A 24389-nucleotide genomic window follows, 5' to 3' on the forward strand; every position below is an offset into this window, starting at 1 on the left:
TCTTTAAACTTGGCAGCTTTAAGACTTGTGGATTTCAACTCCCAGAATTCTCCAGCCAGCTATGCTGAAGTTGAAGTCCACAAGTCTTAAAGCTGCCAAGTTTGGGGACCTCTGTGCTAAAGGGTCCCAATTTGTTTGTTTTTTCTCAAGATGAGCCCAGCGTTCCCTATACAATAACATGGATGGAATGATAACAGGATAATTCCAACTCAAAACAACAAAACAAAAGAATCCTTCTCGAGAAGCAAACCATTACTTGGTTGTTTTTCCGTAGCTCCTAGACTAATTCTTGGCTGCCTATTTTACTTATTATTCTCTAAGGAGAAACACAGAAGCCATAAGAGACTTACAGCAATGGTTCATTAACTCCAATCCTCAGAGCAGACTTTGCATTCTTGTTGCTTAGACAACAGATAGGTTACCAAGATCCCACCCTTGGATCTAGTCTTTCTTAAAGGGCTATCTGATCTCAAAGGTTTTGTTTTTTGTTTTTGCTTTTATTTTTTAAATAGAAACAAGCTCCGGCTTGCAAACAACATCCAATCTATGTTGACAATTTAAATTCAAAGGCATGTGTAATGCACTTTTTTTTTTAAGTCCACAGATCTCGATTTAATGCAAGGGTGTCAAACTGGATTTCTTCGAGGGCTGGATCAGCACTGTAGTTCTCCTCCGCAGCCCGGGGGGGGGGATGGGACAAACGCCTCCTGCAGCACCCTGCCAGCCAAAACGGGGCACGGGGAAGGCACGCGTGGCCCCCTCTAGCCCATTTTCGACCTGAACGGCCTCCTGCAGCACTTTACCAGCCAAAACAGGGAGTGGGGAGCCCCAGTGCGCCCCCCTCCGTGCCTCATTTTCACCCTCCATGACCTCCTGCAGCACTCTGCTAGCTAAAAACAGGCCAAAAATAGGCCATTTTCAGCCTCCAGCAACACTCTGTCGGCAGTGGTGGGTTGCCCCTGGTTCGCATCGGTTCTATAGAACCGGTAGCAAAACCGGCGGGAGGCTCCGCCCACCGACCCCGACGTCGTCAGAACGATTCTGCGCATGTGCAGAAGAGCGCGCACATGCGCTTGCTTCGCTTGAGTGGCCCCATTGCAAACCGGTAGTAAAGGTAAGTAGAACCCACCCCTGTCTGTCGGCCAAAAACGGGCCGCGCAGGGGCCTCCCAAGGCCCCCGCATGGCTTGTTTTCAGCCTCCCGCAGCACTCTGTCAGTCAAAAATGGGCCACACGTTTTTTACTGGCAGAGTGCTGCAGGACGCCAAAAATGGGCCGGGGGTGCTGCCCGCGGCTCGTTTTACCTGGCAGAGGCACCGCGGACTGGTCCTTTGATATTTCCAGCCCGGCCCCACAGGCCGGATTTAAGCACCCCGCGGGGTGGATCTCTTCCGTGGGCCTTGAGTTTGACACCCCTGATTTAATGCATTCAAAAGACAATCCAGTAGCTTCATCTGAATCCATTAATTCTTCTAGGACTAACTGTTATTAACATTCAGCTGTCTGCAATTATTGCAAGTTCGAATCTCCCCAGGCTCAAGGTTGACTCAGCCTTCCATCCTTTCTAAGGTAGGTAAATTGAGGACCCAGATTGTGGGGGCAATAAGCTGACTTAGTATAAAATATACAAAAGTATGAAGGCTATTGCTTAACGCATTGTAAGCCGCCCTGAGTCTCCGGAGAAGGGCGGCATATAAATCTAATTTTTTAAAAAAAAGGAGCTTTTTTGTTTCTTTATTTGTATTCTCACAGGAGTGACCAAGGCATGCAACTCTGAAAGCCTTTTAAAGCAATTCCAACTCTCTAAAAAGTTGCTGCAATGTAATTTTTCACCTGCTTGTTTTTTTTCCATATAAATTTTTACAGAAGTGCGATAAACTATACGGATAAAAAAAAATGGCAAAGAGAATTTTAAAATATAAAATATACAGGAGGTAAACATACAGGAGATTTAATAACCCATAAGTGGCTATAATTTTCCTTACATCATTAATTATGAATAATTGAATATGTTACGTTAAGGATCCAAACAAATCAAAACTTCGAGCTAGGATAAATAAGAACCATAGTTAACATAGTATGAATCACCAAAATCATTTGCTGATAAACACTGAACTGCAATTTTTAATGTAACAGGAGAAAGTATAAACATATGATTACAGAGTAAATAATAGATTCACTGCAATTTTAGCCAAAATAAATTAAATCCAGATCTTCCCTTTCTAGTTTCATCCACTCCTTTTTAGAATCCAGTGCCCAGCACAACACTCAAAAGGCATGTACTATATCTGTACAGTGACTCTAAATTATATTCTAAATATAATCTAGAAGAGGCCACTCCAAAGCCCCTTAGAGTTTATCCAGAGGCCGTTTTAGAATAGAATAGAATAGAATAGAATAGAATAGAATAGAATAGAATAGAATAGAATAGAATAGAATAGAATAGAATAGAATAGAATAGAATTTTTTATTGGCCAAGTGTGATTGGACACACAAGGAATTTGTCTTTGGTGCACAGGCTCTCAGTGTACATAAAATAAAAGATAAAAGATACTGTTAAAGTCATCCAATCCTTAAAATCTATATGGTCGCTAAGAGCCAACAAAGACTCGATGGCAGACACTCAAAATCCATCTTTACAAAGATTCTTACGATTATTTCTGAACAGGTTAACTCAAGATAGCATCGCTTGTGTGTTGTTCATTCAAAATAGGAAGTTGCCATAGTAAATATGGACACTTGATGTCATCATGGAAACTATTAAGGAAAAAGGAAGACTTGCCCTGTACACCAGGTGACACTTTCTAATAGTTTCTTAAGCTCTCTTTACAGTCTTAGCATTCTCTTCCTATTTGTATTGATTTGATGATAACAGTTGAATCCTACCACTTCGTATACCGCCTGCCCTCAAATTACACCCTACTCATTCTCTTAAAACATAAGGTCATGGTGCCCGTATTGGGCTCACGTAATATTTATTGTACAACGTAATTCATTTCACCTTTCACTCTACCAAGTCCTTTAGATGATAGATAGGAAACTATCTTAGAGATCATCTGATTTAGCATCCATTTTTAATCCATTTAAATTGTAGCTGCTCCAACATTGGAGGTTTTTAAGAAGAGTTTGGACAACTACTTGTCTGAAATGGTTTCCTGCAGGAGCGGGGGTGGGTTGGTGGAGTAGAAGACTTCCAAAGTCCCTTCCAACTCTGTTATTCTGTTCATACATGAGCTGAATGCAATAGCATTCCAGTCATATCAGGGTTGTGTTTGACCTTGGGGGGCCGGGATGGGCATGGTCAGGGTAGGCGTGGTCAGCTCGACGTCACTTGTGTCGGGCGTGCCTGTGGAGGCCCGAGCACTCTGCCAGCGGAAATGGGCTCCTGAGCTCCGTTTTCAGCCGCGATGGCCTCCTGCAAACCCCTGCCAGTGAAAACAGAACTCGGGAGGGCCTCATGCAGCCTTCCCCTGCGCCATTTTCGCTGGCGGAGACACCGCGAGCCAATCCTTCACTGTTTCCAGGACAGCCCCAAGAGCCAGATCTAAGTACCAAGAGCCGGATTCGGCCCCTGGGTCTTCAGTTTGACATCCTGCTCTAAACAAAGGAACATCCCTCTCAAATTTTCAAAGAGATGATCTCCTGTCAACCAATTCCTGTTAGTTTTTTTTCCCTTAAATTTTAGTTAAAAACTTGCTTTCCTTCCATTTCTGTCTCCTGGGCTCTAGTCCTAAGGCACAGTAACGAAACACAGTTTTTGTTTGTGTCCCTGAAGAAAGAACTGTTGCAATCTGCCCAGAAGAAAAAATGCAATAAATCTGAGTTAGCTATTAAAAAGTATATATATGTATGGACATGCACATACTCACAAGAACAAAAGGGCTTCACCATCGAACCTAAATTTTGTCTATCCTGATTCAGCGATAAGAAGCCACACAGAAAATGATTAACCAAGCTGAACCAAGTGTTGAAATACGTTTCATATGGGGAACACTAAAACGTGTATTACTTTTCCTTTCAAAAAAGGGAATAAGATAGTGGCTTATGAAAATACCATAGTCATCATTAAAGGAAACTAGAAAGAATTTCCTGTTACTATAATAACCATTCAGAATCACCCAGCAAAAAGTGGCCGGTTATAGACACAAAACAAACTTACATTATCTATTTCTTCGTGCAATGCAAAAGCTACCCAATGCAATTTGCTATCATCAGGAATGGCAACGGCCACAGATTTTGGTAACTTTCAAAGGTAATCAGGCGAACGAACAGAAGAAAAACTGAAACTAATGGAGCAAAACTCATCCGCTGCCGTGGCCACCACCACCACCACCACATAACACAAAGTCTATGTTCAGAGTTTACTTTTTTTTTTTTCTTAATTAAGTACTGAATTTACACCCTGCCTTTCTGTTCAAAATAAACTTTAAGGCGGTTTACTGCCATTAAAAACAGGTGGAGTGTAAACTTATTCCAATAAAATCGGTCGTTAAAATACAAGTGTTGGGAGAAAACCGCAGGGAGACAAACAACATCTTGCTTCTCAACTCTGGACTATCAAATTTATAGCTTTGGAAAAGTTCGCTAGTCCCGAGTTCAGAAGCAAGATGTACACTCCTGTGGGGTTTTTTTTTACCCCCCAACAAGGAGAAAAATTTGACTCTAAGGAGGGTCAGACTTGATTTGCATTTGGATGGGAGCCAGGGGTGGGCTTCAAAAATTTTAGCCAGGGGTTCTCTGCCCGGTTGCTGGGTGGGCGTGGCCATGGTGGGCATGGGCGTCCTCCTGCACCACAGGGGCGGCGGCGTTTTTGCCCTCCCCGGGCTCTTGAGCTTCGTTTTCAGCTGCAACCCTCTGCTAGCGAAAACGGATCTCGGGAGGGCTGCACGCAGCCTTCCCGTGCACTGTTTTCACTGGCAGAGGCACCACGGGCCAATCCTTCGCTGTTTCCAGGCTAGCCCCAAAGGCCAGATCTAAGCACTCCACGGGCCAGATCCATCTCCTGGGCCTTGAGTTTGACACCCTTGCTTTAGAAGAAACAAAAGCAGGGAAATGACTTCCAAGACTTCAGGAGAAGAGTCCTGGTGGCGCAGCATATTAAAGCACTGTTATTAACATCCACTTACATCTGCTGCCTGCAATTACTGCAAGTTCAAATCTCACCAGGTTCAAGGTTGACTCAGCCTTCCATCCTTTCTAAGGTAGGTAAATTGAGGACCTGGATTGTGGAGGCAATAAGCTGACTTTGTATAAATATACAAAAAGTATGAAGGCTATTGCTTAACACATTGTAAGCCGCCCTGAGTCTCCGGAGAAGGGCGGCATATAAATCAAATTTTAAAAAAAAAAAGAGAAAAAAAGGTAAGTAAAACGAATATGATTCCCTCCCCATCCCTGACATTTTCTTTTTGCTGTTGTTTCATCACTTTTTTTCAGTCTGGTCGGGTTGAAGGTTCAGACAAAGAAACCCTTCCAACAGCTGAAGCCATCATGCTATTTTATTTATAAAGCATCTAAAATTATGAGGTGCTGAACAGTAAAACGGAGAGTGATAGTTCTCTGCCCACAGACTCAAGTCTAAAATTAACCAACATCTTTCCTTCTTACAATGAAACAAATGGAGGGGGGGGGAGAATGTAAAGAAACAAAAGACTGAAACATCTTTGCAAAACAGCCTCTTTTCTTCACTTCTAGAAGTCAATTTCTTGCTACCTATATAGACTGTTCACTGGGATACAGGCAGTTCTTGGCTTAGGGCCACAATTGGGACCAGAAAATTCATCGTCAAGCATTGCGGTTGTTAAGCAAAACATCACATGAAGTCGTACCCAATTTTACGATATTTTTTTGCTGTGGTCATTAAGCAAGGCATCACATGCTAGCAATTTACGAGCTTCCCTTGCTGGCTTCCCCATTGCAGACTAGGAAGGCCACGGATGGCAGTCAGGTGATCCCGGGATGCTCCCACTGTCATAAATGCGACCATATGCCAAGTGCCTGGATTGTGATCAAATTACTGCAGGGACACTGCAAATAGCAATAGCACTTAGACCAGTGATGGCTAACCTTTTTGCCGTCGCGTGCCAAAAGCGGAGGGAACATGGGGGGTCGCGGATGCAGGTGCCCACATCCATAATTCAATGTGCCCCGTCCTCCCGCACATGCACACGTGACTCCCCCACACTTCCCCCTGCTTTTGGCACGCGATGGCACGGTGGGCCCGTTTTTCCCCCTCCCCAGGCTCCAGAGGCTTTATAGGAGCCTGGGGAGGGCAAAAACAGCCTTCCCCATCTCCCCGGAGGCCTTCCGGAGGCCGGAAACAGCCAGTTTCCCGATTTCTGGTAGGACCGGAAGGCCTGAAAGTCAGTTGGCCAGTGCACGCATGCGCGCTGGAGCTGAGCTAGGGCAACACTCGCGTGCCAACCAATATGGCTCCACATGCCACCTGTGGCACCGGTGCCATAGGTTCACCATCACGGACTTAGACTTATATACCACTTCACAGTGCTTTTACAGCCCTCTTTAAGCAGTTTACAGAATCAGCCTATGGCCCCCAACAATCTGGGTCCTTATTTTACCGACCTCGGAAGGATGGAAGGCTGAGTCAACCTTGTGCCGGTGGGACTTGAACTGCCAAACTGCTGGCAATCAGCAGTCAGCACTCTAACCACTGCGCCACCACAGCAAACAGTCATAAGTGGGAAGACTGGTCCTACGTCATTATTTTTTTCAGCCCCGCTGTAATTTCAAATGTTTTGCTAAATGAATGGTCGAAAGTCACGGATTATCTGTATTTACAAACACCAGCATGACAACGAACAGCTTTATCTGCAAGAGCAACTCACAGCTGACATGGAAGTCCCACTGCAGAATATACACACTTCTTCTACTTAGAATTACAAAATAAAACCGCTGTAGTGCAAGCCACGATCCAATTGGAATAGCACTGCCTTAGGGATGTATAGGGTTTGTGTTGGATGAGAGTCCTAGGCACGGACTACACCCATACAGACAAAAATCTCTGAGAAATTAGTTTGTATGTTCAGAAAAAGCTTCATCCAAAAGCCAATATTTAGAATTGGCCGACAAAAGGAAAATAACTGAGCATTATAGAATGCATGTAAAAGAATGTTGTACCTTACAAACTGCCAACTGATAGTTAGAACTGCAGAAAAACCAACTGCAACCAGTGTGCCTTCCACTGTGGACGTGTTCACTACATGAGCCAGAAAGAGGGCTGAGAAAATGTTTACAGACCCCCTCACATCCTGGACATAAACCGTTTCAACTCCTCCCTCTCAGGACGCGGCTACAGGGCATTGCATGCCAAAACTGCTAGACACAAAGACAGTTCCCCCCCCTCCCGTGCCATCACTCTGCTAAACACCTAATTCCCATAGCAGTCTTATGCCTAAGGATATTTACCTACGGTATGTAATACATACATACTATACTATTATCCTTCTCATCTTTCCTATTACTTTCTCCTATTGGCAACTTATGATTGTATTACCTCGTTGTTTGTGTGTACTTTGAGAGCTTATGCACCAGGAAACAAATTCCTTACGTGTCTAATCAAATTTGGCCAATAAAGAATTCTATTCTTATTATCAGTGATAGTGCAATGGTTAGCATGCAGTATTGCAGGCGAAGTCTGCCGACTGCTAGCATTTCAATCCTGCTCTGCTCAAAGTTGACTCAGTCTTCCATCCTTCCGAGGTCGGTAAAATGAGGAGCCAGACTGTTGGGGCAATATGTTGACTCTGTAAACCACTTAGTGCCGTAAAGCACTATGAAGCAGTATATACCGGTAAGTTTCAATTCAAATTCAAATTCTATGCTATGCTATTCTCAGGCTCACAGGAAAAAAAAATCTAATTTCTTTTACCTTACAGCATAGGATTTCAGTCTTGAAAAGTACTTCAAGTTCGAAACATACTGTAAGAAAAATCAAGACTGTCTTTGCCGAGAACCTCCAAGATAAAATAAGAAAAAGATGCATTCATTTAAGGAGAATTTGAATGAGCCAAAAAAGCTCTTCAATTATGAAGAACATTTATATAATCTGGAAATCTTGGATGCTTAGGTAGAAAATAAAAGGTTTCAATCTATTTTATATTGAGAGTTCCCAGCAAGGTGCAGCAATTGGATGTCTCATTATGCAAGTTTTGTGTATTACCTAGAATTGTGGAATAAGCAACAATTGTTCTGGTGATCGAAGACGCAAAATTTTTTAAATGCATTGTAAGCCGCCCTGAGTCTCTGGAGAAAGGCGGCATATAAATTGAACTAATAATAATAATAATAATAATAATAATAATAATAATAATAATAATAATAATATCCCAAACAAGCAACCCGTATTATGGTTGTGCGTGACATATAAATGCTTTCACACACTTTCTATACCAGACTTGCCAACCTAGAAGCTTCAACTTCCATAGCCAACAACCAGTAAGGATGGAAAGGCTCTTCCATTTATGGTGGTTTCAGAACTACCTTTCCACAGCAAACATGTTTCCTGTGGATGGAAGAGGTACCCTAAAATATGAGTCCTACCTGTGCAATAGAGAAGATGCAAGCATTTCATAGTATTTGAGGTAAGGATCAATGATTTCCCTTGAGGAAAGGAAAACTCCAAGTCATAGGGAGCCCAAAATGCAGCTTTCATGTTTATAAACCCTGATTGGATTCATACATTAAAATATGACTTGTCAGTTGGTGGCATGTCATTAATGCTGTGCCAGCAAATACAGTTTCGTATCTGTTTAATATGTAATTTAGTACCTAAAAAAATTATTGCATACATCTAGCCACTTAGGTTAAATCAACAGTGTTGTCTTCTGCTTTCTGGGAAGGCTTCAAACATATGGCATTAATTAATTAGATTGTCCTGCCTTTATTACTTTACCTTCCTCTTCCTATTTTCCACACAACAATCCTGGGAGGTGGGTTGGGCTGAGAGCGACTGGACCAATACCACCAAGCTAGCCTTCATGCTGCCCAAGATAGGACTAGAACTCACCCATCTCCTGGTTTCAAGGCCAGAACCTCCCACCCGTCTGGCTTTCATTATTAATTCCCTGCCCATCACAACTACAGCAAAAGAATTCTGAGAGGCGAAATCTGTACAACTAAAAGAGGCCGAGTGTGGGGGGAAAGCTGGCCGAAACATATTGTGTGAATGCGGATTATTAACCCCCAAAGGAAGATCGTGCCACTTTCCCTCCTCTTTTCTAGCGGTGCCATTTGTGGAACACAACTCATCAAAGGTGTCAAAATGTGGTTTCCTTTTTTTTTTTTTTTTATTTTCTTTAAGTTTACAAGTAGCGAAGAAGAAAAAGAAAGAACGTCACCACACCTAACCCCCCACACCTCCATTGTACACAAATTTGCAGGCGTCCCCATCCCATAAGAAACAAGAGAGAAACTTGCCAACTTTGACCAATTTCTTCCTCTTAAGATTGCCAGAAACAATTTTTCTTCTTCTACTGGTACCAATTTTTCTTTTTTTAAAAAAGAAGTAGTGGAGAACTCACATGTCCCCACATCACTAGATTTCTCCCCCATTCTACTTTTTTTTTTTTAATTATTATTATTTCTCTCTTCCTTAATTGGGAAAGTAGCCCATTCCCCCAAAGTCCAATTCTTCCTCCGGCCAAAACATCTGACATATGTTCACTTAAAAAGAGGGAGAGAGGGAGGGGAAAAGGGGTCCGGAAGGGAAGAAGGCAGGAAATAAATACTTGCAAGGAGGAATAACCCAACCCACCCTTTTCGTTCCCGTTACCCCACTAGAAAGATTGCTCTCTCTCCTTCTTCTCCCCCCTCACCCCGACTTGTGGGGATTGGGGAGATGCGAGGGCGCCGGGACCTTCCACTCTTTTGGGTGGGTGGGTGAAGGACACGGGTTGAAGTGAGGGGGAAGGCGGAGAGAGAAGCAGAAAGGAACCCATCACACACACACACACCCCTAAACACGCGTCAGGCGGGTTCTCACAACCCAGCAAGTAAGCCAGGACACCGGTGTCTGGAGCTGCTCGTGTGAACCCAGTGCAGCAATTGATGATTTACTGAGTGGGTGAAGGACACGGGTTGGCGGAGAAAGAAGCCAAAAGGAACCCATCACACCAATACACGCGGGTCCTCACAACACGCCAAGTAAGCCAGGACACGGGTGTCTGGAGCTGCTCGTGTGAACCCAGTGCAGCAATTGATGATTTACTGAGTGGGTGAAGGACACGGCTTGAAGTGAGGGGGAAGGCGGAGAGAGAAGCTGAAAGGAGCCCATCACACACACACACACACACACACACACACACCTAAACACGCGTCGAGCGGGTTCTCACAACACCCCAAGTAAGCCAGGACACGGATGTCTGGAGCTGCTTGTGTGAACCCAGCGCGGCGATTGATGATTTCTTGAGTGGGTGGGTGGGTGGGGGAAGGACACAGGTTGAAGTGAGAAGAAGAAGAAGAAGAATGTTATTTCTATACCGCCCTTCTCCCCAAGGACTCAGGGCGGTGTACAGCCTACTAAAAGCGCAAGACAAACATCCATTAAAATAATTTAAAATTATTAAAATAATTCGGCTCAATTTAAAACCCCAGAAAGTGAGGAGAAAGGCGGAGAGAGAAGCCGAAAGGAACCCATCACACACATACACACCAACACACGCGGGTCGGGCGGGTTCTCACAACACGCCAAGTAAGCCAGGACACGGGTGTCTGGAGCTGCTCGTGTGAACCCAGCGCGGCGATTTTGATGACTGATTGAGTGGGCTGCGACTGCCTGCCCAGCCTGTTGCACGAGCGCGGCCAGTCCGGGTGATGAATCCCGAGGAAAAGTCTCCGCCGCCGCTTGCCCGGTAATCGCCTTCCCGAAGAATCCCACCCCCGCGTCCTCCATACGGAGCCGCGCGGCCGCAACAAGCCGAGAGACCAGCCCCTTCCGACGCCTCGGGGGTTTCCTTGCGAGGAAGCCCGCACTTACTGCCGGGGCGATGCCTCCCCTTGGGAAGATCCGGCGCTCGCTCTCTGCCTGCCGCCGCTGCTGGATCCCCCCGCCGTCGCCGCTGCCGCCCCCTCCGGGTCACCGCTCCCGCCGGCGGTCTCCGCGATCGTCGACGGACTGAGGGCGGCCCTCCCTCCCTCCTTCTCCCTCCCTCCCTCCCGAGAACGGTCTGAGAGGCGACGCGCTGAAGGCGAGCAACGCCTCATGACCCGCCCCTCCCCCCTCCTCCTCCTCTCTCTCTCTCTCTCTCTCTCTTTCTCTCTCTCTCTCTCTCCCTCCGCCTCGGCCCAATCGCCTTCCGAGGCGAGGAAAAAAGGGGCGGGCCGCTCGAGAGATGGGGCGGAGGCGGCGCCCAAGCCGGCCAATCGGAAGCCGGACGCTCTCGACGTCATTGGGCGCAGAGTGGTGGCAAATTCACAAAACCCGGGAAAGGGGGCGGGGCCGTGGTGGTGGGTGGGGAGGAGATGTGCGAGCAAAAAAGCGGGGAGACAGAGAAAGCAAAATGCAGGGTTAGTTTAATTCAGGGGGTCCCCAAACTTGCAGCTTAAAGACTTGTGGACTTCAAGTCTTATTAGGGGGAGGGGGGTGCGAGGAAAAAGCGAGGCGGCTGCAGGAGCCAGAGAAAGCAAAATACATGGTTAGTTTAGTTCGGGGGTCCCCAAACTTGGCAGGTTTAAGACTTGTGGACTTCAACTCCCAGAATTCTTCAGCCAGCTATGCTGGCTGGAGAATTCTGGGAGTTGAAGTCCACAAGTCTTAAACCTGCCAAGTTTGAAGACCTCTGGTTTAGTTAGTGCTTGGGTTCCTCTGCTTTGGTGACTGTGGTTTTAACTGTGGTTTGTGGGCCAAGCCATAGGCTGAAATCAAAGCCTCCCCAAACATCTTGATTTGCTAACTTCAGTGAATGAGTTCACGTCCGTCTGTTCAAAGGGGCCAGTGTGGAGTCCTGGGTGCTCTGTGACGGGGGTGGGGGGGGTGGGGGGGGTGTCTCCAACCTTGGCTTTGCTTTGCTTTTCTGGCTGGGGAATTCTGGGAGTTGAAGTCCGCCAGACTTAAAGCTGCCTAGGTTGGCGATCCCTGCTCTGTGAGATTTATTATTTAAGTAGTCATCTATCTCTTCAGCTTCAACCACAACAATTCATGAGCAAATAATAGCTACAAACTCAAGGTAAACCGTTCCAAACTCGATTGCAGAAAATACGCCTTCAGTAACAGAGTGGTCAATGCCTGGAATGCACTACCTGACTCTAGTTTCTTCCCCAACCCCCCAAAAAATTAACCTTAAACTGTCTACTGTTGACCTCACCCCATTCCTAAGAGGTCTGTAAGGGGCGTGTATAAGCGCACCAGCATGCCTACCATCCCTGTCCTAATATTCCTTTTTACTTACTCTTTTCATGTATTCAAATTATGTTTATACTTTTACCTGTTATCTTATATATGCTTAACAACTAAACTTAGGATATGATTTGTTTGTTTGCTTGCAGCCTCTTGCAAAAAAAGCACCTTTGGATTTGCTTGCAGACTTTTCATTACCTGACTAGGTAACACATTACTGATGTTGTTACCTAGTCGGGTAATAAAATGTCTGCAAGCAATCGGCACCACGGACTCTACAGTCCAATCCAGAGTAATGTACATTTTTTTCTATTAGTCTGGAAGTTTTCTGAACAAACCCAGCAGGAAGTGCTGCCCTGCAGCCTTCAGAGAGGGGTGGCATACAAATTGAATTAATAAATTAATTAATAAATAAGTGGTGAGGTTAGTTTAGGGCTTAGCCTATTGCACAAAACCCCTGGAAAATGGATTAAGAAACCAAACAGTGATTAACATGTGTGTGTGTTGGGCAAACACAACCTATGTATGCATTGGAGGATCTCAAAATTCCATTATTAATCAAAGCAGATTCTGTGCCAATTTCTCACACCAGATCTAAAGAACAAGCAATACAGCTAGTCCTTGACTTATGACCACAATTGAACCATCTGTTAAGTGAGACATTTGTTAAGTGAGTTTTGCCCCATTTTATGACCTTTTTTGCCACAATTGTTAAGTGAATTACTGCAGTTGTTAGTAACACAAGAAGTGATTCTGGCTTCCCCATTGACTGTGTTTGTCAGATGGTTGCAAAAAGTGCTTGGGACACCACAACTGTCATAAATGAGAGCCAGTTGCCAAGCATCTGAAATTTCTGCACGTAACTATGGGGATGCTGCAACAGTCATTAGTGTGAAAAATGACAATAAGTCCCTTTTTTCAGCGCCATTGTAACTTTGAATAGTCACAAAATGAACTGTTGCAAATTGAGGACTAGCTGTACATCCTGGGAATATAAGAAATGAATAAACCTCAGTAAATTACTTCAAATGTTGGGATTCATTGGCTGCTTCTGAATTAATTTTTTTTTTTAATTTAATTTTTAAACAAACATACATAAAAGCATAAAGCCATCTTCAATTACACACAGTGTGTCGGTTGGTTACAAGTCTTTTGTGTGTCTTCACCATATTCATAGCTTACAGTTTACCTAAATTCTCATATCAATCTGATATATATCTATGTATTACTATTCTCATTTATCATGTATTTGACTATAGCTATTCCTCCCTCATTTTGTACAAAATATTATAAGATTTGAGTTAATTTGTATTATAACTTTCATTTCATCATCCTAAATCGATCCAATAATAATGCATCTTTATGTTATATTTTATATAATTCTACAATTCTTGTATTATAAAACTCTCTCTCATATTTCATTTCCATATTTTTTTATCTTACCATTGATAAAATAAGTCCCATATCTTATAATATTGTTTATCTTCTTGTTCTCTAATTTCAAACATACCATACCTAATATTGTTTCCTCTTCCTATTTTTCCCCCACAATCAAAACCCTGTGAGAAAGGAACTGGCCCAAAAGTCATACAGCTGATTTTTATTTAATCTTTATTTGTTTGAGAAAGATAGCTTATCCCAATTCTAATCCACTGATTAAACCAAACAATTAATGCATCACAATTTCCAATATATCAACATCTGTTGCTTCTTTTGGTTTCTTAACTATCTGCAAATGCCACAGCAGAAAAATGACTCTTGCTATCGGTTTTGCTTTGGATCTGGATAAGAGATGCTTCCTACTTTTTTGCTGAAGCCAAATCTGGCCACAAAGATCACTTGGAATGGGGAATGACAATAGCCTTCAGAACACCTTCAAGGTTCATATAAAATGGTATATCGAGTGCAGAATCATTTTGTTTAGTTAATCCCATTTTTCCTCCAGGGGAGGCCGCCCCCTTCTTGTGCCATATCCATCATCAGATGTTCAACAGCCACACAAAACTTTTTTATGGTTTTGATGCTTTCCCAGGAGGCTTATCACTTCCTCATTTCTGATTTTGTCAACCCAACTTGTACGTAACAGCCGCTTGTAAATCCACATTTCAAATGTCTCTTCAAGTGGCTTTCTATCAGAGACCAACTCTCCACTCCAGGGGAGGCCTAGAACTCACTATCTCCTGGTTTCTGGGCCAGCACCTTCATTATTCCACCAAACTGTTTTTAAGCTTCATTAAAACACAACTACATCTACCCAACCCACCAAATTAGGGAGACAGGGTGTGTTATGGATCCCTCCAGCAAGGAGGTCCATCTAGTGAAATGGTATAGGATCTTCTGCTTGAGTAGGGGGCTGGACTAGAAGACCTCCAAGGTCCCTCCCAGCTCTATTCAGATTCTTAGTGCAGGGGTAGGGAATGATGGCCCTTTTATGACTTGTGGACTTCACCTCCCAGAATTCCGGAGCCAGCCATGCTGGCTGAAGAATTCTGGGAGCTGAAGTCCACAAGTCACAAAGGGGCCATCGTTCCCCACCTCTGATCTAATGGCATCAAGAAGAAGGACCTTTTCTGTCATAGCTCCCTCCCTGTGGAACATCATCTCTGTGGAGATAAGACTGGCCTCCATCTTGATAATCTTCCAAAAGGTCCTGAAGATATGGTTTTGCCAGCAGGCCTGGGAGATCCAGGTGGATATGAAGCCCCTCAAATGGTTTGTCGGAATGTTGTCGCAAAGGCAGTGGAGGGCGAGTATTGGTTTTTTTATTTGGTGTTTTATTCCTGTAAGCCTCCTGGAATCACTGTGAGTTAGGCAGACATATACATTTTTTTTTAAAATTTGATTTATATGCCGCCCTTCTCCGGAGACTCAGGGCGGCTTACAATGTGTTAAGCAATAGCCTTCATTCTTTTTGTATATTTATACAAAGTCAGCTTATTGCCCCCACAAACTGGGTCCTCATTTCACCTACCTTAGAAAGGATGGAAGGCTGAGTCAACCTTGAGCCTTGGAGAGATTCGAACCAGCAGAAATTGCAGGCAGCTGTGTTAATAACAGGGTGCATTAAACCACTGTACTATCAAGGCTCTTAATAAATAAAAAATAAATTTCTCAGCCCCCAATGTGTGCATTTAAGTCATCAAGAGCTGTGCTACTACATAATTAAAAGTATTATTAAGCATACTAAGGGGCTTAAGCTCTGTACAACTTTCCCAGTGGTTCAAATTTCAAGGAAGATTTTTTTTTCAGGGGCAGAGGCACATACTTCAATACAAAATGTATTATTCTAACACCGGCCAGTACGCTCCCTTAGAGAGGGGCTCCTCAGGGTGCCGTCGGCCAAACAGTGTCGACTGGCGGCCCCCAGGGGGAGAGCCTTCTCTGTGGGGGCACCTGCCATCTGGAATGAGCTCCCCCGGAGATACGGAGGATCCCGGATTTACACACCTTCCGCCGTGCCTTCAAGAAGAGCATGTGACGGCCGTGTCCGGGAGGATTTTTCATCAGGTTCGCCTGATCCGCCAGTTGCGTCCCTATCTAGATCGGGACTCCCTACACACAGTCACTCATGCCCTCGTTACTTCTCGTCTGGATTACTGTAATGCTCTCTACATGGGGCTCCCCTTGAGGTGCACTCGGAGGCTCCAACTGGCGCAGAGTGCGGCCGCGCGGGTGGTGATGGGAGCGACATGGAGTTCCCATGTGACACCTCTCCTGCGCGAGCTGCACTGGCTCCCGGTGGTCGTCCGAGTGCGCTTCAAGGTTCTGGTTATCACCTTTAAAGCGCTCCATGGCTCAGGACCTGGTTATTTACGGGACCGCCTGCTACCACCAATAGCCTCCCACCGGCCAGTACGCTCCCATAGAGAGGGGCTCCTCCGGGTGCCGTCGGCCAAACAATGTCGGCTGTCGGCCCCTAGGGGGAGAGCCTTCTCTGTGGGGGCACCTACGATTTGGAACGAGCTCCCCCCGGAGATACATAGGATCCCGGATCTGCGCACCTTCCGCCGCGCACTTAAGACTTTTCTATTTTATCAAGCTGGCCTGGCCTAAATCTTCCCCCTTTTTAAATGTGGAAATTTTAAATTTTTAAATTTTAAATTTGTCTTTTTATAGGGGTATGGGTAAGGCATTTTAAATTGGGGAGCCATTTTAGATTTAATTCTGTTTTAAACGTATTTTAATTGTTTATATTGTATGTTTTTAACTTTGGCTGTGCACCGCCCCGAGTCCTTCAGGAGAGGGGGCGGTATAAAAATCTAATAAATAAATAAATAAATAAATAAATAAATAAGACCTTTTTATTTCAAAGGCTGGCCTGGCCTAACTTCCCTTTTAATTGTAATTTTTAAATTTTCAAATTTTGTTTTAAAACATTAGGGGTGTTTTAATTTGTTTTGGGCCAAATTATTTAATGGGTTTTATATTGTCTTTTAAATTTTGTAGTTTGTGTGTTTTATCTTTTTGGCTGTTCACCGCCCTGAGTCCTTCGGGAGTAGGGCGGTATATAAATCCAAAAATAAATAAATAAATTCACACAGATAGACGCTGAGGTGTTGGTGCCTCCCCGGCAGATGTTGAGAAGTTAGTATAGCCTAGAAAGCGCTCAAATATAAGCAGGAAATATTTACTGTATTTTTCGGAGTATAAGACACACCTTTTTCCCCAAAAAAAGAGGGTGAAACTCTGGGTGCGTCTTATACTCCAAATGTAGCCCCACCCAGCTTCTCAAACGGAGGTTTCAGAGGCTGGAAAAAGCATCAGAAACGAAGCTTCAGAAAAAAAGCCTCAGAAACAGAGCTTCAGAAAAAAAGCCTCGGAAACAGAGCTTCAGAAAAAAAGCCTCGGAAACAGAGCTTCAGAAAAAAAGCCTCGGAAACAGAGCTTCAGAGGCTTTTTTTCTGAAGCTTCGTTTCGGAGGCTTTCAGAGGCAGAAAAAACGTTTTTTCTGAAACAGAGGTTCAGAGGTTTCAGAGGCAGAAAAAAAAAGCAAGGCACAGAGCTCACAACCAAGGAACCTGTTGCTAAAATTCACCCCTGGGAACAGCGGATTGGGGGTATTCCGGGAGGCCGATCCACCTGCCAATCAGCTTTTTTCTTATTTTCCTCCCCAAAAACTAAGGTGCGTCTTATACTCCGATGCATCTTATACTCCAAAAAATACGGGTTTGGTTTTTTTTTGCTTCAAATGTCGTGTGATCAGGATGTGATAGTAAAGGCAAGCCTTTATAAAACATATCTCATATTTTAACAATTGGACTGGTGCTACCGGCCTTTGTTATTAGCAAGATTTATTTCTGTGTAAACATTTTTATGTTTTCACCATTAAAGGTGTGGTAAAACTTGACAATGTTCTTGATTAAACGGAAATGTTCCTTTCTGCACTATTTAATGTTTAATTAGAGATCCGGGATTACCTTGAAGTTGAGTGACTTAAGGTCACTTTTTCCACTATTGCAATTCCAGATTAGCCATATTAACCACATGAAGCATGTGGCACACATCATTCAAAGCAATAGGGTTGAATTCACATAGACATTTAACCTGCTTGCAGAATAATAATAATAATAATAATAATAATAATAATAATAATAATAATAATAATAATAATTTTATTTCTATACCGCCCTTCTCCCGAAGGACTCAGGGCGGTATACAGCCAATTTAAAAACACAGGACACAACAATGATTAAAAATTAAAATAATTAAATAGATTTGGCCAATTTAAAACCCCAAAAATTTAAAATACTCCAATTTAAAATTATTATGTTGATAGCCCTGCCTGGCGGAACAACAGGGTCTTCAGTGCACAGCAAAACACCTGGAGGTCGGAGATCTTACGGATCTCACGTAGAATAACCAAGCACAGAATTAATCAATGTTAAGGTACTGTAGCAAATCACAAATTTGTACCTGATCAGGTGAAACATACCAAGATATATTGCAAACTGCATATTGTATAGTTTTAAAATTGTAATTTGTATAGTTTTAATACGTTAATTATTTTTCCATTTATCTTTTATCTGTAAGTTACCCAGAGCCACCTTAAAGGGGAGAGGGGTGGCATAAAAACTTAATAACTGAATAAAAGTTATGGCGCAGTGGTTAGGGTGCAGTACTGCAGCTACTTCAGCTGACTGCTAGTTCAGCAGATCAGCGGATCAAATCTCACCGGCTCAAGGTTGACTCAGCCTTCCATCCTTCCAAGGTGGGTAAAATGAGGACCCAGATTGTTGGGGGCAATATGCTATTTAGTATACTGTCTTTGGTGTAAGGCGCCCAGAGTTCTCGGAGAGTGGGCGGCATAGAAATATGAATAATAAATATGAATAATAAAACCCACAAATTACATTTTAAATTGTAAGATATCGTTCAGTTTATTATATGTGCTAGAAATCACGCTGTCCTCCTTCATCTATTCCCAAAAACCTCAGCCTCACCTTGAAAGAGAAGGAAGTTAAAAACAATATATCAAGACTTCCCATCACCATCTGATCAAAGATAATAATGATGGAATGTTGCAAAACTAGGTCTACAACTTTTAAGAACACTTTTAAGTGGTAGAAATTGGCACAAAACTGCTGGTCTGGAACGCATGTAGCTCAATACAATGAACTAAAACAAACCCACAGCATTAGTGACAACAAAACCCATTTGAAATCATTGGGAGGGGAGGGGAATGCTGTATTCAGAAAGAGCATATCAGACACTGAAATACAGGATCCTTGAATGAGCCAAGATAGTTATTGTCCTCTGGTTGGATTGTTGTTAATTTAGCCCAGAGTTGTCCGTTGAATTTCTGCTACGTCTAGCAGAAATTCAGACAGACTACGTCAGTAGTCTGCTAAAGACTACTGTTAGTCTTCCGTCAGAGGACTTCAGAGCTTTCAATTCTCAGATATTCTTCAGGACTGCATAGGCTTGGCATGGCATGTTCATAACTGCCTTCCAGAACTGGAAAAGAGAATGTAAAGAATTTTAAAGGGTGTACAGCTAGTCCTCAACTTACAATCATTCGTTTAGTGTCCATTCAAAGTTGCAACAGCACTGAAAAAAGTTACTTCTGACCATTTTTACAACCATTGCAGCATCCCCAATGGTCATGTGATCAAAATTCAGATAACTTGGTAACTGGTTCATATTTATGCTGGTTGTAGAGTGATCCTCTTTTATGATCTTCTGGCAAGCAAAGTCGACGGGGAAGCCAGATTCACTTAACAAAGGTGTTACTAACTTAACAACTGCAGTGATTTGCTTAACAATTGTGGCAAGAAAGGGCATAAAATGGGGCAAAACTCACTTAACAACTGCCTTGCTTAGAAATTTTGGGCTCAATTGTGGTTTGTAAGTTGAAGACTACCTGCAGTCCTTATGTACAATTCTTTAAAAACATATTTCTTTGTTAAGATACCCCAGAATGTAACCAGGGGTGAAATCCTGCAGGTTCTGACAGGTTCTGGAGAACCGGTAGCAGAAATTTCTTCAGAGAACCGGCAAATACCAGCTCTGGCTGGCCCCAGAGTGGGGTGGGAATGGAGATTTTGCAATATCCTTCCCCCTGGAGTGGGGTGGGAATGGAGATTTTGCAGTATCCTTCCCCTGCCATGCCCAAGCCATGCCTACCAAGCCACGCCCACAGAATCGGTAGTAAAAATATTTGGATTTCACCACTGAATGCAACCTTTCGCAAGTTTTGTGGAAGTTCCGGAAAACCTTTTTGTTTGTTTGTTTGTTTCCTTCCTTCATTTAGAGATTGAAGTATCCCGAAGTATCTAAAGCACAAGGATAGTTAGAGGTGTAAAGCTCTTCTGAAGTTAGACTAAGAGATGCGTTTCCCAGACCAGAAATCCAGAAGAACAGGAATAAGAATTCATTGTAAGGAAAGGTCAGAATCAAATTTTATTCATTTTGCTCAAGAGACTAAAGAAACACATAACAGACCTATGCCAAATTTGGAGGGTACTTGCAGCACCTGTCATTTTAAAATTTAAAATTGATAAAAGAAAAACAGGAAATATTTAATGCTATAGGAGAGAATTATGTTCATGTAACACTTTCTGTACAGTGCTGACTATTGCAGAACATAACAGAGAGGAAAATGCTCATGTTTTACCAACAAGGATGTATTGTCCACTAGGATGTATTAGAACACCAGGCAAACATGGTTAATGTCAGAGGACACTGGGAGTGTTAGTTAAGCAATATCATATCCGTATGTTGTCAGCAGCAAGAATGCTTTATGCACAATGGAAAGTTACTTTAATTCCCACAATGGATGAATGGCTCGAGAGACAGATGGAACTAGCAGCGATGGCTAAATTGACTGGTTTAATCAAAGACAAGAACATGTCCAATTTTGTTTCTGCTTGGAAACTGCTTCTGGACTTTGTGCTTGAGATGGAAAAAAAAATGAAACTTGGGTTTTACTGATTAGATAAGCTTCTTGTTATTGAAATGGCTAGCATATATGAGTATGTAAAAATAAAAAGTTGAGACTGCAATGTTACTATTTTAATGAAATTAATGATCTTAATGAAAGAAAAGATTTTGTCTAGCTTTCTTTCTAAATGGAAACCACTTCCGGATTTCTTGCTCAATGCTGAAATAAATGCTATATTAATTTTGAGATCTGATTATTCAGATTGTTTAAGATTATAGCAATGACGTACAATATTGTACTTTAGATCAAAAGATTGTTTTACATCTGTAACTATATTGAAGAAAGTTGAAAGTTACCTTTTTTCTATTTTTTTTCCTTTTCACTTTCTATCTTCCCTTTCTCCATTTATTCCTTCTTAATTTCCTTATTTATTATATTTAAACTTTTCCAGAAATTTAATACACTATATTTTAAAAATTCTCTTTGCTCTGATCTGTAGCTCTCCTTTTCCAACATCACAGTACTTGGGAAAAAATTGAAAAGTTATTTGATCAGAAAGTTTTATCTGGGCCTCTTTGGGAAGGCAGTTGCAAAGAAGACAGGAAATTAAATTCTTTTGACCCCAGGCAAAGAATGATGGAAAAATAACAGGAAGCAGATTTTGCAGCTGAGGCCATCTACTTTCCTACATAATGCATTTCTATAGGTTAAACAACCATGACTGGGCAAGTCCTTGAGTGCAAAACAGAGCTAGACAGAGCATAAACATTGGATGTCACATGGATCTCTGGAACTTGCCCAGTGTCACCCAATATGTTGTTGGGTCACCAGAATCATTAAGTGTTCAGGAAACGTAAGAGATCCCATGATATTCTGAGAAGAGGTCCATGTCCCAGACAGAAGATGCTTAAGATGAGTCTGCCCCCTAGTGGCAGTGTCTCATCATCCGAATCAAGCATTAGGTGGGCAAAAGTGTTTGGCTGAGATTAATATTATCACCCAACTTATTTTATCTATACTCATCCAACCTTCATTTTTATCAAATAATTCAAAGTGGCAAATATACCTAATACTACTACATCCTATTTTTCCCCATAACAACAACCCTGTGAGGTGACTTGTGCTGAAAGAAAGTGACCTGCTACTTTCATGCTTAAGGCAGGACTAGAACTCGGAGTCCCCTGGCTTCTAGCCTGGGGCCTTAACTATTAACTAGACCAAACTGGCTCTCTTACCCTTGTGATGATGCTTACTGTTAAATCACAATAATACTCTAGTTAAGCAGCACTTAGGAGAGTTCGGAAATCACTAGGGAGAAAATTGGCAGCATTTCACAATTTGCTTTTAAGAACCAAAGTCATAATTGTACACCATAGTTACTGCAGAAACAAGCAGCTGAATGAGCTGAGAATGATGCCGTTTTCAAAATCAGAGTGCCAGAAATATCACTCTCCATTTGCTCCAGAAATCTTTTAAGACTGTCTCCTGGTCTGAGGTTATTGTTTATGGAGCCCCTGTCAACTCTTTTAATATTGTCTTGTTTTTATTACGTTTCTAACCATGTTTTTAAATGATGTATATATGAGATACACGGTCCAGAGTGCTTTCAAATTGTGGTGTTGGAATCAAGACTCTTGACTGCAAGAAGATCACATTGGTCAATCCTAAAGGAAATCAACCTTCACTGTTTTTTGGAAGGACAGATATTGAAGCTGAAGCTCAAATACTTCGTTAGTTTACTTTATTGTCATTGCACGTCATACAATGAAATTAAATGCCATCTTCAGTGTACATTATAACTATAAAAATAAAACACAAACAAACATCCTTCACATTCTATACAACTGAATTGAAATTATTGCATTAATATTGCACTATACAGTAGAATTCAATATAGTTACTGTCCTGGGATAGAAGCTGTTTTTCAACCTATTTGTCCTTGTTTTTATTATCCTGTACCATCTGCCAGATGGTAATAGTTCAAAAAAAAAAAGGGTGCCCAGGATGAGATGGATCTCTAAGTATGTTTTGAACTTCCTTAAGGCAGTGGGAGCTATAAAGCTCTTCCAAAGAGGGGAGAGGGCAACCAATGATCCTCTGGGCAATGACGTTGACCCTCTGGAGCGCTGTCCTATCTGCCACTGTGCAATTGGCAAACCATACACAGGGGCAGTAAGTTAAAATACTCTCTATGGTGCAGTGGTAGTAGGTCACCAGCAGTTTTTCATTCAGTTGTTGTTTCCTGAGAATTCTCAGGTAGTATAATCTCTGCTGGCCCCTTTTGACCAGGGCTAATGTCAGCATTCCAGAAAACTCCCGACTCCCAGTAAAGATGCGGAAGCAGGTATTTTCCAAAGTTCTCTTTACTAGCAATAGGTAAACTGGCACATCTGGGAAATCCCGAATCTGAAAAACCCGGGCCCCAGGTCAGATCCTCTTTTATGATAACACCCAGAAACTTAAAATTGGCCACTTGCTCCACTTGGTCTCCATTGATAAGCAAGGGCTGGATGTCTGATCTATTCCTTCTATAGTCCACTATAAGCTCCTTGGTCTTATTGGTGTTAAGGACCAAGTTATTGTCTCCACACCATGAAAGGAACTGGTCCACCTCATCTCGATAGGCAGACTCATCCCCCCCCCATCTAGTGAGAAGAGAGGAGTCATTGGAGAAGACTGATGTTGGGAAAGATGGAAGGCAAAAGGAGAAGGTGACGGCAGAAGATGGGTAGATAATGGCATCGATGCAATGAACAAGAATTAGGGCAAACTGGGAGATGGGAGAGCAGGGAAGCCGACTGTGCTAAGGTCCATGGGGTCACGAAGAGTCAAACACAGTGACTGAACAATAGCAATAACGAAAGGTGTCCAGAGGCTTTTCAGAGTGGGACAACTTTAAACATCCAAATAAATAAGTACTTAAATATGTCCTGGATAAGGACACAGCCTGGGCTGCATTAAGTCTGTATATGGGTGCCTTCGAATTGGTGTTAACTCCTGGTGACTGCCAGTTTTCAGACTTCTTTCTGAAGGGGTTTGCTCTTGCCTTCTTCCTATGTTTGAGACAGGGCACCCAGTCCAAAGCTACCCAGCTGGCTTTATGCCTATGGCAGGATTAGAACTCACAGCCTCCCTGAGCTGTGAGAAGTTGGTGGAGTTGGCTGAAATGGCAAAATTGACTACTTTGATGAAAGAAAGGAACATAAGAACATTCTTGAGCATCTTTCCAATGATATATAACTGCCCCCGGAAATGCGTAAGATCTCCGACTTCTGGGTATTTCGCTGTGCACTCAAGACCCTGTTGTTCCGCCAGGCCGGGCTATCAACATAATAATTTTAAATTGGGTGTTCTAAATTTCTGGGGTTTTAAATTGAGCCAAATTATTTAATAATTCTAAATTATTTTAATTGATGTTTGTTTTGTGCTTATAATAGGCTGTACACCGCCCTGAGTCCTTTGGGAGAAGGGCGGTATAGAAATAAAATAATAATAATAATAATAATAATAATAATAATAATAATAATAATAATAATAATAATAATAATAATAATAATACCTTAACAGTTCCTAGGTCCTTGGTTAGGACTCGAGCTGCTGAGCTATTAACCAGCCTCAAAGGCTGTGAATCTCACTAAAGATTAACCAATAAATAATA

General features: G+C 42.6%; 1 protein-coding gene across 3 annotated transcripts in view; it reads right to left on the reverse strand.

The window, feature by feature from the left end:
- LOC117669303 (beta-1,4-galactosyltransferase 3-like) overlaps positions 1 to 11340 on the reverse strand; it is a 31442-nt gene extending 20102 nt beyond the window's left edge. The window contains exon 1 of one of the 3 annotated variants that reach the window (XM_034423636.3): positions 10993 to 11340. The gene's annotated coding sequence lies outside the window, so the exon portion shown is untranslated. Of the gene's footprint in view, positions 1 to 7136; positions 7249 to 10668 lie in introns of those variants that run through there. The other 2 variants (XM_087876583.1, XM_087876582.1) reach the window with 2 other exon arrangements.
- Between the last annotated feature and the right edge of the window lie 13049 nt (positions 11341 to 24389).

The sequence above is a fragment of the Pantherophis guttatus genome, chromosome 10 (assembly GCF_059756535.1).
Source record: "Pantherophis guttatus breed Tessera chromosome 10, ASM5975653v1, whole genome shotgun sequence".
Classification (NCBI taxonomy): domain Eukaryota; kingdom Metazoa; phylum Chordata; class Lepidosauria; order Squamata; family Colubridae; genus Pantherophis; species Pantherophis guttatus.